This window comes from Arachis hypogaea, chromosome 10 (assembly GCF_003086295.3).
Source record: "Arachis hypogaea cultivar Tifrunner chromosome 10, arahy.Tifrunner.gnm2.J5K5, whole genome shotgun sequence".
Lineage (NCBI taxonomy): Eukaryota > Viridiplantae > Streptophyta > Magnoliopsida > Fabales > Fabaceae > Arachis > Arachis hypogaea.
Window position 1 is genome coordinate 97,819,891 of NC_092045.1, and position 12,502 is coordinate 97,832,392.

Here is a 12,502-nt window from a genome sequence, read left to right on the forward strand (position 1 = left end):
ATATTTACTCAGCAAGTCAATATGATTTCTCAGAATCTGACTGGATTGCAAGCTGCATCTAGCAGTGCTAAAGAAGCCTCTTCTGAAGGAGAAGCTTATGACCCTGAGAATACTGCAATGGAAGAGGTGAATTACATAGGAGAACCCTATGGAAACACCTACAATTCTTCATGGAGAAATCACCCAAATTTCTCATGGAAGGATCAACAGAAGCCTCAACAGGGCTTCAATAACAATAATGGTAGGAGAAACAGGTTTGGCAATAGCAAATCTTTCCCATTATCTTCTCAGCAACAGACAGAGAATTCTGAGCAAAGCCTCTCTAGCTTAGCAAACATAGTCTTTGATCTATCTAAGACCATACTAAGTTTCATGAATGAAATAAGATCCTCCATTAGAAATTTGGAGGTACAAGTGGGTCAGCTGAGTAAAAGAGTTACTGAAACTCCTCCTAATACTCTCCCAAACAATACAGAAGAAAATCCAAAGAGAGAGTGCAAGGCCATAACTATGACCAACATGGCCGAACCTGGAGAGAGTGAGGAGGACGTGATTCCTAGTGAGAAAAACCTCATGGGATGTCCTCTGAATGAAAAGAAGTTCCCCTTTGAGGAACCGAGGGAACCTGAGGCTTATACAGAGACCATAGAGATTCCATTGAACCTACTTATGCCATTCATGAGCCCTGATGAATATCCTTCCTCTGAAGAAGATGAAGATATTACTGAAGAGTAAGTTGCTAAGTACCTTGGAGCAATCATGAAGCTGAATGCCAAATTATTCGGTAATGAGACTTGGGAGGATAAACCTCCATTGCTCATTAATGAACTAAATGCCTTGGCTCAAGTGAAGATACCTCAAAAGAAACCAGATCCTGGAAGGTTCTTAATACCTTGCACCATAGACACCATGACCTTTGAGAAGGCTTTGTGTGACCTGGGGTTAGGGATAAACCTCATGCCACTCTCTGTAATAGAGAAACTGGAATCTTTGAGGTACAAGCTACAAGAATCTCACTAGAGATGGCAGACAAATCAAAGAAACAGGCTTATAGACTTGTAGAGGATGTCTTGGTAAAGGTTGAAGGCCTTTACATCCCTGCTAACTTCATAATCCTAGACATTGGGAAGGATGAAAATGAATCCATCATCCTTGGAAGACCCTTCCTAGCCACAGCAAAAGTTGTGATTGATGTTGATAGAGGAGAGTTGGTCCTCCAAGTGAATGAGTACTACCTTGTGTTTAAGGCCCAAGAATCTCCTTCTGTACACATGGAGAAGAAGCATGAAAAGCTTCTCTCAATACAGAGTCAAACAGAGCCCCCACATTCAAACTCTAAGTTTGGTGTTGGGAGGCCCCAACCATGCTCTGAATATCTGTGAAGTTCCATGAGAGCTCACTGTCAAGCTATTGACAATAAAGAAGCGCTTATTGGGAGGCAACCCAATTTTTATTTATCTATGTTAAATTTCCAATTTCTATTGTTATTTTATGTTTTCTTTAGGTTAATGATCATGTGGAGTCACAAAAACAACTGCAAAAATCAAAGTAAATTCAAAAATAGCATTAAAAATAGCACACCCTGGAGGAAGAGCTTACTGGCGTAAGGGTAGCAGAATGGGCGTTAAACGCCCAGTCTGGCACCATTCTGGGCGTTTAACGCCAGAAAAGGGCACCAAGTTGGTGTTTAACGCCAGAAAGGGAAGAAAATCTGGCGTTAAACTCTAGAAATGGGTAGCAACTTGGTGTTTAACGCCAGGATTGGCACTTAGAGGGCGTTTACACTCCAGAATGGTGCAGGGATGAGAAATCCTTGACACCTCAGGATCTGTGAACCCCATAGGATCCCCACCTAGCTCAACTCACTCTCTCTCTTCTTCACACATTCCAATAACACCCTTCCCCAAATACCCTTCACCAATCACCTCCATCTCTCTTTCCCATCACCTCTTCACTACTCACATCCACCAACTCTTCCTCAAAAACCCCCTTTCAAAATTCAAAACTTTCCCTCCCAAACCCAACCCCCAATACACGAACCTACCCCTCTCTCTACTCCTATATAAACCCCTCACCCATCCTTCATTTTCACACATCATACACACCACTTTTCCCCTAAAAGGCCGAACCTTTCTTCACCCTCCTTCTCCTCCATTTCTTCTTCTTCTCCATCCTTCTTTCTTCCTTTGCTAGAGGACGAGCAATCCTTTTAAGTTTAGTGTGGAAAAAGCATTGCTTTTTGTTTTTCCATTACCATTTATGGCACCTAAGGCCGGAGAAACCTCTATAAAGAGGAAAGGGAAGGCAAAAGCTTCCACCTCCGAGTCATGGGAGATGGGGAGATTCATCTCTAAGGTCCATCAAGACCACTTCTATGAAGTTGTGGCCAAGAAGAAGGTGATCCCTGAGGTCCCTTTCATGGTCAAAAGGAATGACTATTCGGAGATCCAACATGAGATTCGAAAAAGAGGATGGGAAGTTCTCACCAACCCCATTCAACAAGTCAAAATCTTAATGGTTCAAGAGTTCTATGCTAATGCATGGATCACTAAGAACCATGATCAAAGTGTGAACCCGAACCCAAAGAATTGGCTTACAATGGTTCGGGAAAAATGCTTAGATTTTAGTCCGAAAAATGTAAGGTTAGCATTCAACTTGACAATGATGCAAGGAGATGCATGCCCCTACACTAAAAGGGTCAACTTTGATCAAAGGTTGGACCAAGTCCTCATGGACATATGTGTGGAAGGAGTTCAGTGGAAAAGAGACTCCAAAGGCAAGCCGGTTCAACTAAGAAGGCTTGACCTTAAGCCTGTGGCTAGAGGATGGTTGGAGTTCATCTAACATTCTATCATTCCTACTAGCAACCGGTCTGAAGTGACTGTAGATTAGGCTATCATGATCCATAGCATCATGATTGGAGAGGAAGTAGAAGTTCATGAGGTCATATCCCTAGAACTGTACAAGGTTACTGACAAGCCTTCCACTTTGGCAAGGTTAGCCTTCCCTCATCTCATCTGTCACCTATGCAATTTAGCTGGAATTTCCATAGAGGAAGACATCCTCATTGAAGAGGACAAGCCCATCACTAAAAGAAGGATGGAGCAAACAAGAGAGCCCACTCATGGACCTCAACAAGAACATGAGGAAGTCCCTCATCAAGAAATCCACGAGATGCCTCAAGGGATGCATTTTCCTCCACACAACTATTGGGAGCAACTCAACACCTCTTTGGGAGATTTGAGTTTTAATATGGAGCAACTAAGGATGGAGCACCAAGAGCACTCCATTATTCTCCATGAAATTAGAGAGGATCAAATAGCCATGAGGAAAGAGCAACAAAGGCAAGGAAGAGACATAGAGGAGCTCAGGCGTTCCATTGGATCTTCAAGAGGAAGAACTAGCCGCCATCACTAAGGTGGACCCGTTCTTTGATTTTCTTGTTCTTATTTTTCTATTTTTTTTATTTTTATACTTTATGTGTTATCTATGTTTGTGTCTTCATTACATGATCATTAGTGTCTAGTGTCTATGTCTTAAAGCTATGAATAATTCCATGAATCATTCACCTCTCTTAAATGAAAAATGTGCCTAATTACAAAAGAAAAAGAAGTACTTGAATTTCAAATTTTATCTTGAAGTTAGTTCAATTATTTTGTTGTGGTGCCAATACTTTTTGTTTTTCTAAATGAATGCTTGAACAGTGCATATTTTTTATAGTGAAGTTTATGAATGTTAAAATTGTTGGCTCTTGAAAGAATGATGAACAAAGAGAAATGTTATTGATAATCTGAAAAATCATGAAATTAATTCTTGAAGCAAGAAAAAGCAGTGAATAAAAAAACCTTGCGGAAAAAAATGGCGAAAAAAATAAAGAAAAAGAAAGAAAAAGAAAAAGCAAGTAGTAAAAGCCAATAGCCCTTAAAATCAAAAGGCAAGGGTAAAGAGGGATACAAGGCTTTGAGCATTAATGGATAGGAGGGCCCAAAGGAATAAAATCCTGGCCTAAGCGGCTAAATCAAGCTGTCCCTAGGCATGTGCTTGTGTCATGAAGGTCCAAGTGAAAAGCTTGAGACTACGTGGTTAAAGTCGTGATCCAAAGCAGAAAGAGTGTGCTTAATAACTCTGGACACCTCTAACTGGGGACTTTAGCAAAGCTGAGTCACAATCCGAGAAGGTTTACCCAGTTATGTGTCTGTGGTATTTATGTATCCGGTGGTAATACTGGAAAACAAAGTGCTTACGGTCACGGCCAAGACTCATAAAGTAGCTGTGTTCAAGAATTAACATACTGAACTAGGAGAATCAATAACACTATCTAAAATTCTAAGTTCCTATAGATGCCAATCATTCTGAATTTCAAAGGATAAAGTGAGATGCCAAAACTGTTCAGAAGCAAAAAGCTACTAGTCCCGATCATCTAATTGGGACTAAGTTTCATTGATATTGTAAGATTCATTGTATATTCTCTTCTTATTATTCTATTTTGTTTTCAGTTGCTTGGGGACAAGCAACAATTTAAGTTTGGTGTTGTGATTAGCGGATAATTTATACGCTTTTTGGCATTGTTTTTAGGTAGTTTTTAGTATGATTTAGTTAGTTTTTAGTATATAATTATTAGTTTTTATGCAAAAATCACATTTCTGGACTTTTCTATGAGTTTGTGTGTTTTTCTGTGATTTCAGGTATTTTCTGGCTGAAATTGAGGGACCTGAGCAAAAATCTGATTCAGAGGCTGAAAAAGGACTGCAGATGCTGTTGGATTCTGACCTTCCTGCACTCGAAATAGATTTTCTAGAGCTATAGAAAGCCAATTGTCACGCTCTTAATTGCGTTGGAAAGTAGACATCTTGGTATTTCCAGCAATATTTAATAGTTCATACTTTGTCCGATATTTGATGGCCCAAATTGGCATCAAAACGCCGGTCAGAGACCCTTTTCTGGCGTTAAACGCCAGAACTGGCATAAAAGCTGGAGTTAAACGCCCAAACTGGCACCAGAGCTGGCGTTTAACTCCAAGAAAAGCCTATGCACATGAAAGCTTCAATGCTCAGCCCAAGCACACACCAAGTGGGCCCCGAAAGTGGATTTCTACATCATTTACTTATTTCTGTAAACCCTAAGTTACTAGTTCACTATAAATAGGACCTTTTACTATTGTATTTTCATCTTTGGGTCATCTTTGATCTGGGGATCAGGTCTTTGAACCCTTTTTCGATTGTTTCATGTTATTTGGGAGGCATGGCCGAATCCTTGTTCTTATGTATTTTCAACGGTGGAGTTTCTACACACCATAGACTAAAGTGTGGAGCTCTGCTATTCCTCATGAATTAATGCAAAGTAATATTGTTCTTCTATTCAATTTATGCTTATTCTTGTTCTAAGATATTCACTCGTACTTCAACCTGAAGGATGTGATGATCCGTGACACTCATCATCATCCTCCCTTATGAACACGTGCCTGACAACCACTTCTGTTCTATCTGCGAGAGCTTGAGTGTGTATCTCTTGGTCTCCTGGTTCACGACATATGGTTGCCTCTCCTGACAACAGAGTCTTCCATTTCGTTAGATCAGAGTCCTCGTGGTATAAGCTAGAATCAATTGGCAACATTCTTGAGATTTGGAAAGCCTAAACCTTGTCTGTGGTATTCCGAGTAGGATCTGGGATGGGATGACTGTGACGAGTTTCAAACTCGCGAGTGTTGGACACAGTGACAGCGTGCAAAAGGATCATCTTATTCCGACATGATCGAGAACCGACAGATGATTAGCCATGCGGGAAACTGTAGAGGACCATTTTCACTGAGAGGATGGATGGTAGCCGTTGACAATGGTGATCCACCTACAGACAGCTTGCCATGGAAAGGACTATGAACGATTGGATGAAGGCAGTAAAAAAACAAGGATTCAGGAAGAACAAAGCATCCCCATACACTTATCTGAAATTCCCACCAATGAATTGCATAAGTATCTCTATCTTATTTTATGTCTTATTCAGCTTTTAATCATTAAAACTGCATAACCATTAGAATGTGCCTGACTGAGATTTACAAGGTGACCATAGCTTGCTTCAAGCCAACAATCTCCATGGGATCGACCCTTACTCACGTAAGATATTACTTGGACGACCCAGTGCACTTGTTGGTCAGCTGCACGGAGTTGTGTATCACGATTTCATGTACCAAACAATATATGAAACTTTTCTCACTAACAACATGGGTTCAAATGAACCAAGGATCTCTCCGAAGCTTGCTAGAGCTAGGAGGTTCATTATTATTAAAGAGAAAAGGATTATGAGTTCTCAATCCCCATGTAACTATCAATACTTATACTTAAACATCTAACTTTCTTCTATGGTACTTTATGGATAGTATAGAACACTTTTCTTTAGATTTTTTATTAAATTTTATATATGAACCAGGAATGGATGATTATACAGTTTTACCCCAGAAGAGGAATGCAACATCAATGGCACAATTTAATTGCAACCAGCTGAACATCCAACAATGTAATTTAAGTGAGAGTGTAGCAAATACTCAAGCAGATACAAACCATTTCACATATTATAGTAAAGATTCGTCTTCAAATCCTAATACACATACCACTGCCACTCTCAGGACCCTACTAGCGAATATCTCAAATGGTGTGTTACTTGATCTGTGTGTACTAACACAAACTCCCTTTCCATCTTTTATATGATCAATAATTAAATATATTATATCAGTTTTAACCAATAATAATTATTCATCTGCTTTGTTATAGCAAACAGTCTGTATTCTTTATCAGCAAAACAACCTCAACGATACACCACTAGGCGCAAGATGTGTAAAACTATTAGGACAAATGATAATATAAGGTGCTCTTCATCAGGGGGAATTCGATCCAGCTCACAACCATTCAATGACTTGACAATAAATCAAAGGTATGTCAAAAATTACATTTTCAATTATGTTACATTGCATGAACTAATACATATTAATTTGGGTTATCTATAAAAAATGTCCCAAAATTATTTATGCGCTGATAAAAATATACTCAAATTTTACTATCGACAGAAATACCTTCAACAAATTTAAAACATAACAAAAATATCCAACAATCAATATATATTTTCAAAAAATACCTTAGAAATTGAATTTTGATACAACTTTTTGCAATATTAAACTAAAAAAATATTATTATACTTAGAATTGGGTGATTTTTCGTTAAGTGTATATTTTTTTATAATTTTTTTTTGTTTTCAACCAATAATACTTTTAAAACATAACAAAACAATATATACTTAACAAAAAATCTCCAAATTTTAAGAATAACAATATCTCATTTATCTAATTATGCTTGCAAAAAATCGTATCAAAATTCAATCTCTAATGTATTTTTGGATGAATACATATTTAAAATTAGTGTTTTTGCAAGATTATCTAACATTAAATATGTATTTCTCAAAAAAATACACTAGAGATTGAATTTTGATATGATTTTTTGTAAGCATGATTAGATAAATGAGATATTGTTATTCTTAAAATTTAGTGATTTTTTGTTAAGTATATATTTTTTTGTAATTTTTTTTGTTAACTACTAATAATACTTTTAAAATATTACAAAAAAATATATACTTAGAAAAAAATTACCAAATTTTAAGAATAATATATCTCATTTTTTTTAATTATATTTGCAAAAAACACATGAAAATGTAATCTCTAAGAAATTTTTTGAAAATATATATTTACTATGAGTCATTTTTGGTGCGTTTTTAAATTATTTAAAGGCATTTTTGTTGATAGTAAAATTCGGGTGCATTTTTATCAGTATTTGAATAATTTGAGGATGTTTTTGGAAGTTAACCCTATTACTTTACAATTTACTTAGTTGGTATTCATTTTTCGTGATTATTATCCTCTTAAACATGATATAGCATACTTCACAGTGATAACATTCCAACTCAGTAAACACCATCCACCATGTCGATGGATGCATCTGTATTATTCAAGGATAGTGTTTTTACTACAGGCCAGTCATCCAATCCATCCAATCTTGCTTTGATGACCAATACAAGATACGACTATGATCAATACGAAGGTAATAAACTTCTTAAAGTTAATTATTTTGTCGTGTTATGTCTTTTATAAAATTTCCTAAGTGATAGTTGTTCTCTTTAGCCAATCATCTAATATAAAATTCCATATCATCATCTAATACAAAAATAGACATAAAATAGTCACTACTACAAAAATATCTTAACTTGACACCATAAGAATATCAAAAAATATACTTGGTTAAAAGAGTAATTAAGAACATAATTTGATTACAAAAAAGAAATATTCTCTTAAATAACATGTCCAACTATAGAAACAAGGAATATTAAGTTCTCTATGTGATCCTTTCTCATAATGATTCCATACATTTAATCAAACTAATGATCCGCTAATTTTTCACTCCAAAATTGACCAACTCAATCACTGATTAGACCTCACTAAATTCACAATGGTTTACCCCCAACATTGATCAGAACAAAGAATCCACATATTCTCCAACATTGTTCATAAGCAAAAAGCAAAATCAACACAAATAAAATAGTGACAATCACCATACATTTCTAATCCGCTTGGAACTTCGGTACCACATAAAATCAAAAATTTAAGGCTAATCCATAGAAAAAGCAGGAAAGCCAAGCCAAAAAATTGAAACTTGATTTGAAATCTGAGGAAAGAATCAAACAGTTGCTCCCTTTGGAGGAAAAAATCCTAATTTTTTGGAGTACGAAGTGAAATTTTGGAGAGAAGGGCCAAATGTTGCAAACAAAAGGGAAGAGAAAAACTCCAAGTTCTCTTTTAGTTTCCTATTTATCCCAAAAACCTTAGTACTTTTGCATTTTTTTTCTTTTATTTTTTTTATCTAAAGCTATGAAAATAAGCCTAAAAATAACATAAGAATCAAGCTTTCACACGGACTCTGGATTTCACAATGATAAGCGGATAATTTATACGCTTTTTGGCATTGTTTTTAGGTAGTTTTTAGCAAGTTCAAGCTACTTTTAGGGATGTTTTCATTAGTTTTTATGTTAAATTCACATTTCTGGACTTTACTATGAGTTTGTGTGTTTTTCTGTGATTTCAGGTAATTTCTGGCTGAAATTGAGGGACTTGAGCAAAACTCTGAAAGGAGGCTGACAAAAGGACTGCTGATGCTGTTGGAATCTGACCTCCCTGCACTCGAAATGGATTTTCTGGAGCTACAGAACTCCAAATGGCGCGCTCTTAACGGCGTTGGAAAGTAGACATCCAGAGCTTTCCAGAAATATATAATAGTACATACCTTATTCGGGAATTGACGACGTAAAGTGGCGCTCAACGCCAAGTACATGCTGCTGTCTGGAGTTAAACGCCAGAAACACGTCATGACCCGGAGTTGAACGCCCAAAACACGTTATAACTTGGCGTTCAACTCCAATAAAAGCCTCAGCTCGTGGATAGATCAAGCTCAGCCCAAACATACACCAAGTGGGCCCCGGAAGTGGATTTATGCATCAATTACTTACTCATGTAAACCCTAGTAGCTAGTCTAGTATATATAGGACATTTAACTATTGTATTAGACGTCTTTTGACCACGTTTCATCTTTGGTCTCAGTTTTGTTTTATTCTTCATCTTAGGAGGCCATTGAGCACATTTTAGGGGCTGGCCATTCGGCCATGCCTGAACCTTTCACTTATGTATTTTCAACGGTGGAGTTTCTGCACACCATAGATTAAGGGTGTGGAGCTCTGCTGTACCTCAAGTTTCAATACAATTACTATTACTTTCTATTAAATTCTCTTTTATTCTTATTCCAAGATATTCGTTGCACAACACTTTGATGAATGTGATGATCCGTGACACTCATCATCATTCTCACCTACGAACGTGCGTGACTGACAACCACTTCCGTTCTACCTTAGGCCGGGCGCATATCTCTTAGATTCCCCAACAGAATCTTCGTGGTATAAGCTAGATAGATGGCGGCATTCATGGGAATCCGGAAAGTCTAACCTTGTCTGTGGTATTCCGAGTAGGATTTCGGGAATCTGGAAAGTCTAACCTTGTCTGTGGTATTCCGAGTAAGATTCCGGTATTGAATGACTGTGACGAGCTTCAAACTCCTGAGGGCTGGGCGTGATGACAAACGCAAAAGAATCAATGGATTCTACTCCAACCTGATTGAGAACCGACAGATGATTAGCCGTGCTGTGACAGAGCATTTGGACCATTTTCACTGAGAGGATGGGATGTAGCTATCAACAAGGGTGATGCCTCCAGACGATTAGCCGTGCAGTGACAGCGCATAGGACCATTTTTCTGAGAGGATTAAAAGTAGCCATTGATGATGGTGATGCCCTACATACAGCTTGCCATGGAAAAGAGTAAGAAGGATTGGATGAAAGCAATAAAAAAGTAGAGATTCGAGAGGATTCTAGCATCTCCACACACCTATCTGAAATTCCCACTATTGATTTACATAAGTATTTCTATCCCTTTTTATTTTCTATTTATTATTAATTTTCGAAACCCATAACCATTTAATCTGCTTAACTGAGATTTACAAGGTAACCATAGCTTGCTTCATACCAACAATCTCTGTGGGATCGACCCTTACCCACGTAAGGTATTACTTGGATGACCCAGTACACTTGCTGGTTAAGTTGAACGGAGTTGTGAGCTTCTCTAACAGTGCCTGAAACTCTTTTATCACAATTTCGTCCACCAAGTTTTTGGCGCCGTTGCCGGGGATTGTTCGAGTATGGACAACTGACGGTTCATCTTGTTGCTCAGATTAGGTAATTTTCTTTTCAAAAATCTTTTTCAAAATTTTTCTTTTCTTTTTTGTTTTTCCAAACTTTATTTTCGAAAAAAAATTAATAAAAATCCAAAAAAATTAGAAAATCATAAAAATCAAAAATATTTTGTGTTTCTTGTTTGAGTCTTGAGTCAATTTTTAAGTTTGGTGTCAATTGCATGTTTTTAAAAATTTTTCTTGCATTTTTCGAAAATTTGATGCATTCATAATGTTCTTCATGATCTTCAAGTTGTTCTTGACAAGTCTTCTTGTTTGATCTTGATGATTTCTTATTTTGTGTTGTTTGTTGTTTTTTATATGCATTTTTCGTTTGTTAGAGTCCATGCATTAAAGATTTCTAAGTTTGGTGTCTTGCATGTTTTCTTTGCATTAAAAATTTTTCAAAAATATGTTTTTGATGTTCATCATGATCTTCAAAGTGTTCTTGGTGTTCATCTTGACATTCATAGTATTCTTGCATGCATCTTGTGTTTGATCCAAAATTTTTATGTTTTGGGTCATGTTTGTGTTTTTCTCTCTCATAATTAAAAATTCAAAAATCAAAAAAATATATTTTCCTTATTTCCCTCCAAATTTTCGAAATTTTGGGTTGACTTGGTCAAAAATTTTTAAAAATTAGTTGTTTCTTACAAGTTAAGTCAATATTTCAATTTTAAAAATCTTATCTTTTCAAAATCCTTTTTCAAAAATTATATCTTTTCATTTTTTTTCCATTTTTCGAAAATTTCAAAAATCTTTTTCAAAATCTTTTTCAAAATCTTTTTCTTATCTTTATATCATATTTTCGAAAATTAGCTAACAATTAATGTGATTGATTCAAAAATTTGAAGTTTGTTACTTTCTTGTTAAGAAAGGTTCAATCTTTAAGTTCTAGAATCTTATCTTGTAGTTTCTTGTTAGTGAAGTAAGTAATTTCAAATTTTTGAATTAAATCTTTTTATCTTTTATCTTATCTTTTTCAAAAATTTTATCTTTTTCAAAATTTGATTTTAAAATATCTTTTCTATCTTCCTATATTCTTATCTTTTTAAAATTAAAAACTTCAAATCTTTTTCAATCAACTAACTAACTTTTTGTTTGTTTCTTATCTTTTTCAAAATCACATAACTACTTCTCCCTCTCTAATTTCGAAAAATATCTCATCTCTTTTTCAAAAATTCTTTTTTTTTGTTTTAAAATTTTAATTTTAATTTTATCTTATCTCTAATTATCGAAAATACTAATCCCTTTTTCAAAATTTTTTTTGAAATTCTCCCTCTCTTTTCTTATTCTATTTAATTAATTATTTACTAACACTTCTCTTCACCTCTCTTCATCTAAAATCCGAACCCAATATATCCCTTGTGTTTGGATTCTTCACTTTTCTTTCTTCTACCCCCCTTTTCTTTTTCTACTAACATAAAGGAATCTCTATACTGTGACATAGAGGATTCCTCTTCTTTTCTTGTTTTCTTCTCTTTCATATGAGCAGGAACAGGGAAAAAGGCACTCTTGTTGAAATTGATCCTGAACCTGAAAGGACTCTGAAAAGGAAACTAAGAGAAACTAAATTACAACAATCCAGAAACAACCTTTCAGAAATTTTCGAACAAGAGAAGGAGATGGCAGCCGAAAATAATAATAATGCAAGGAGAATGCTTGGTGACTTCACAAAGCCAACATCCAAA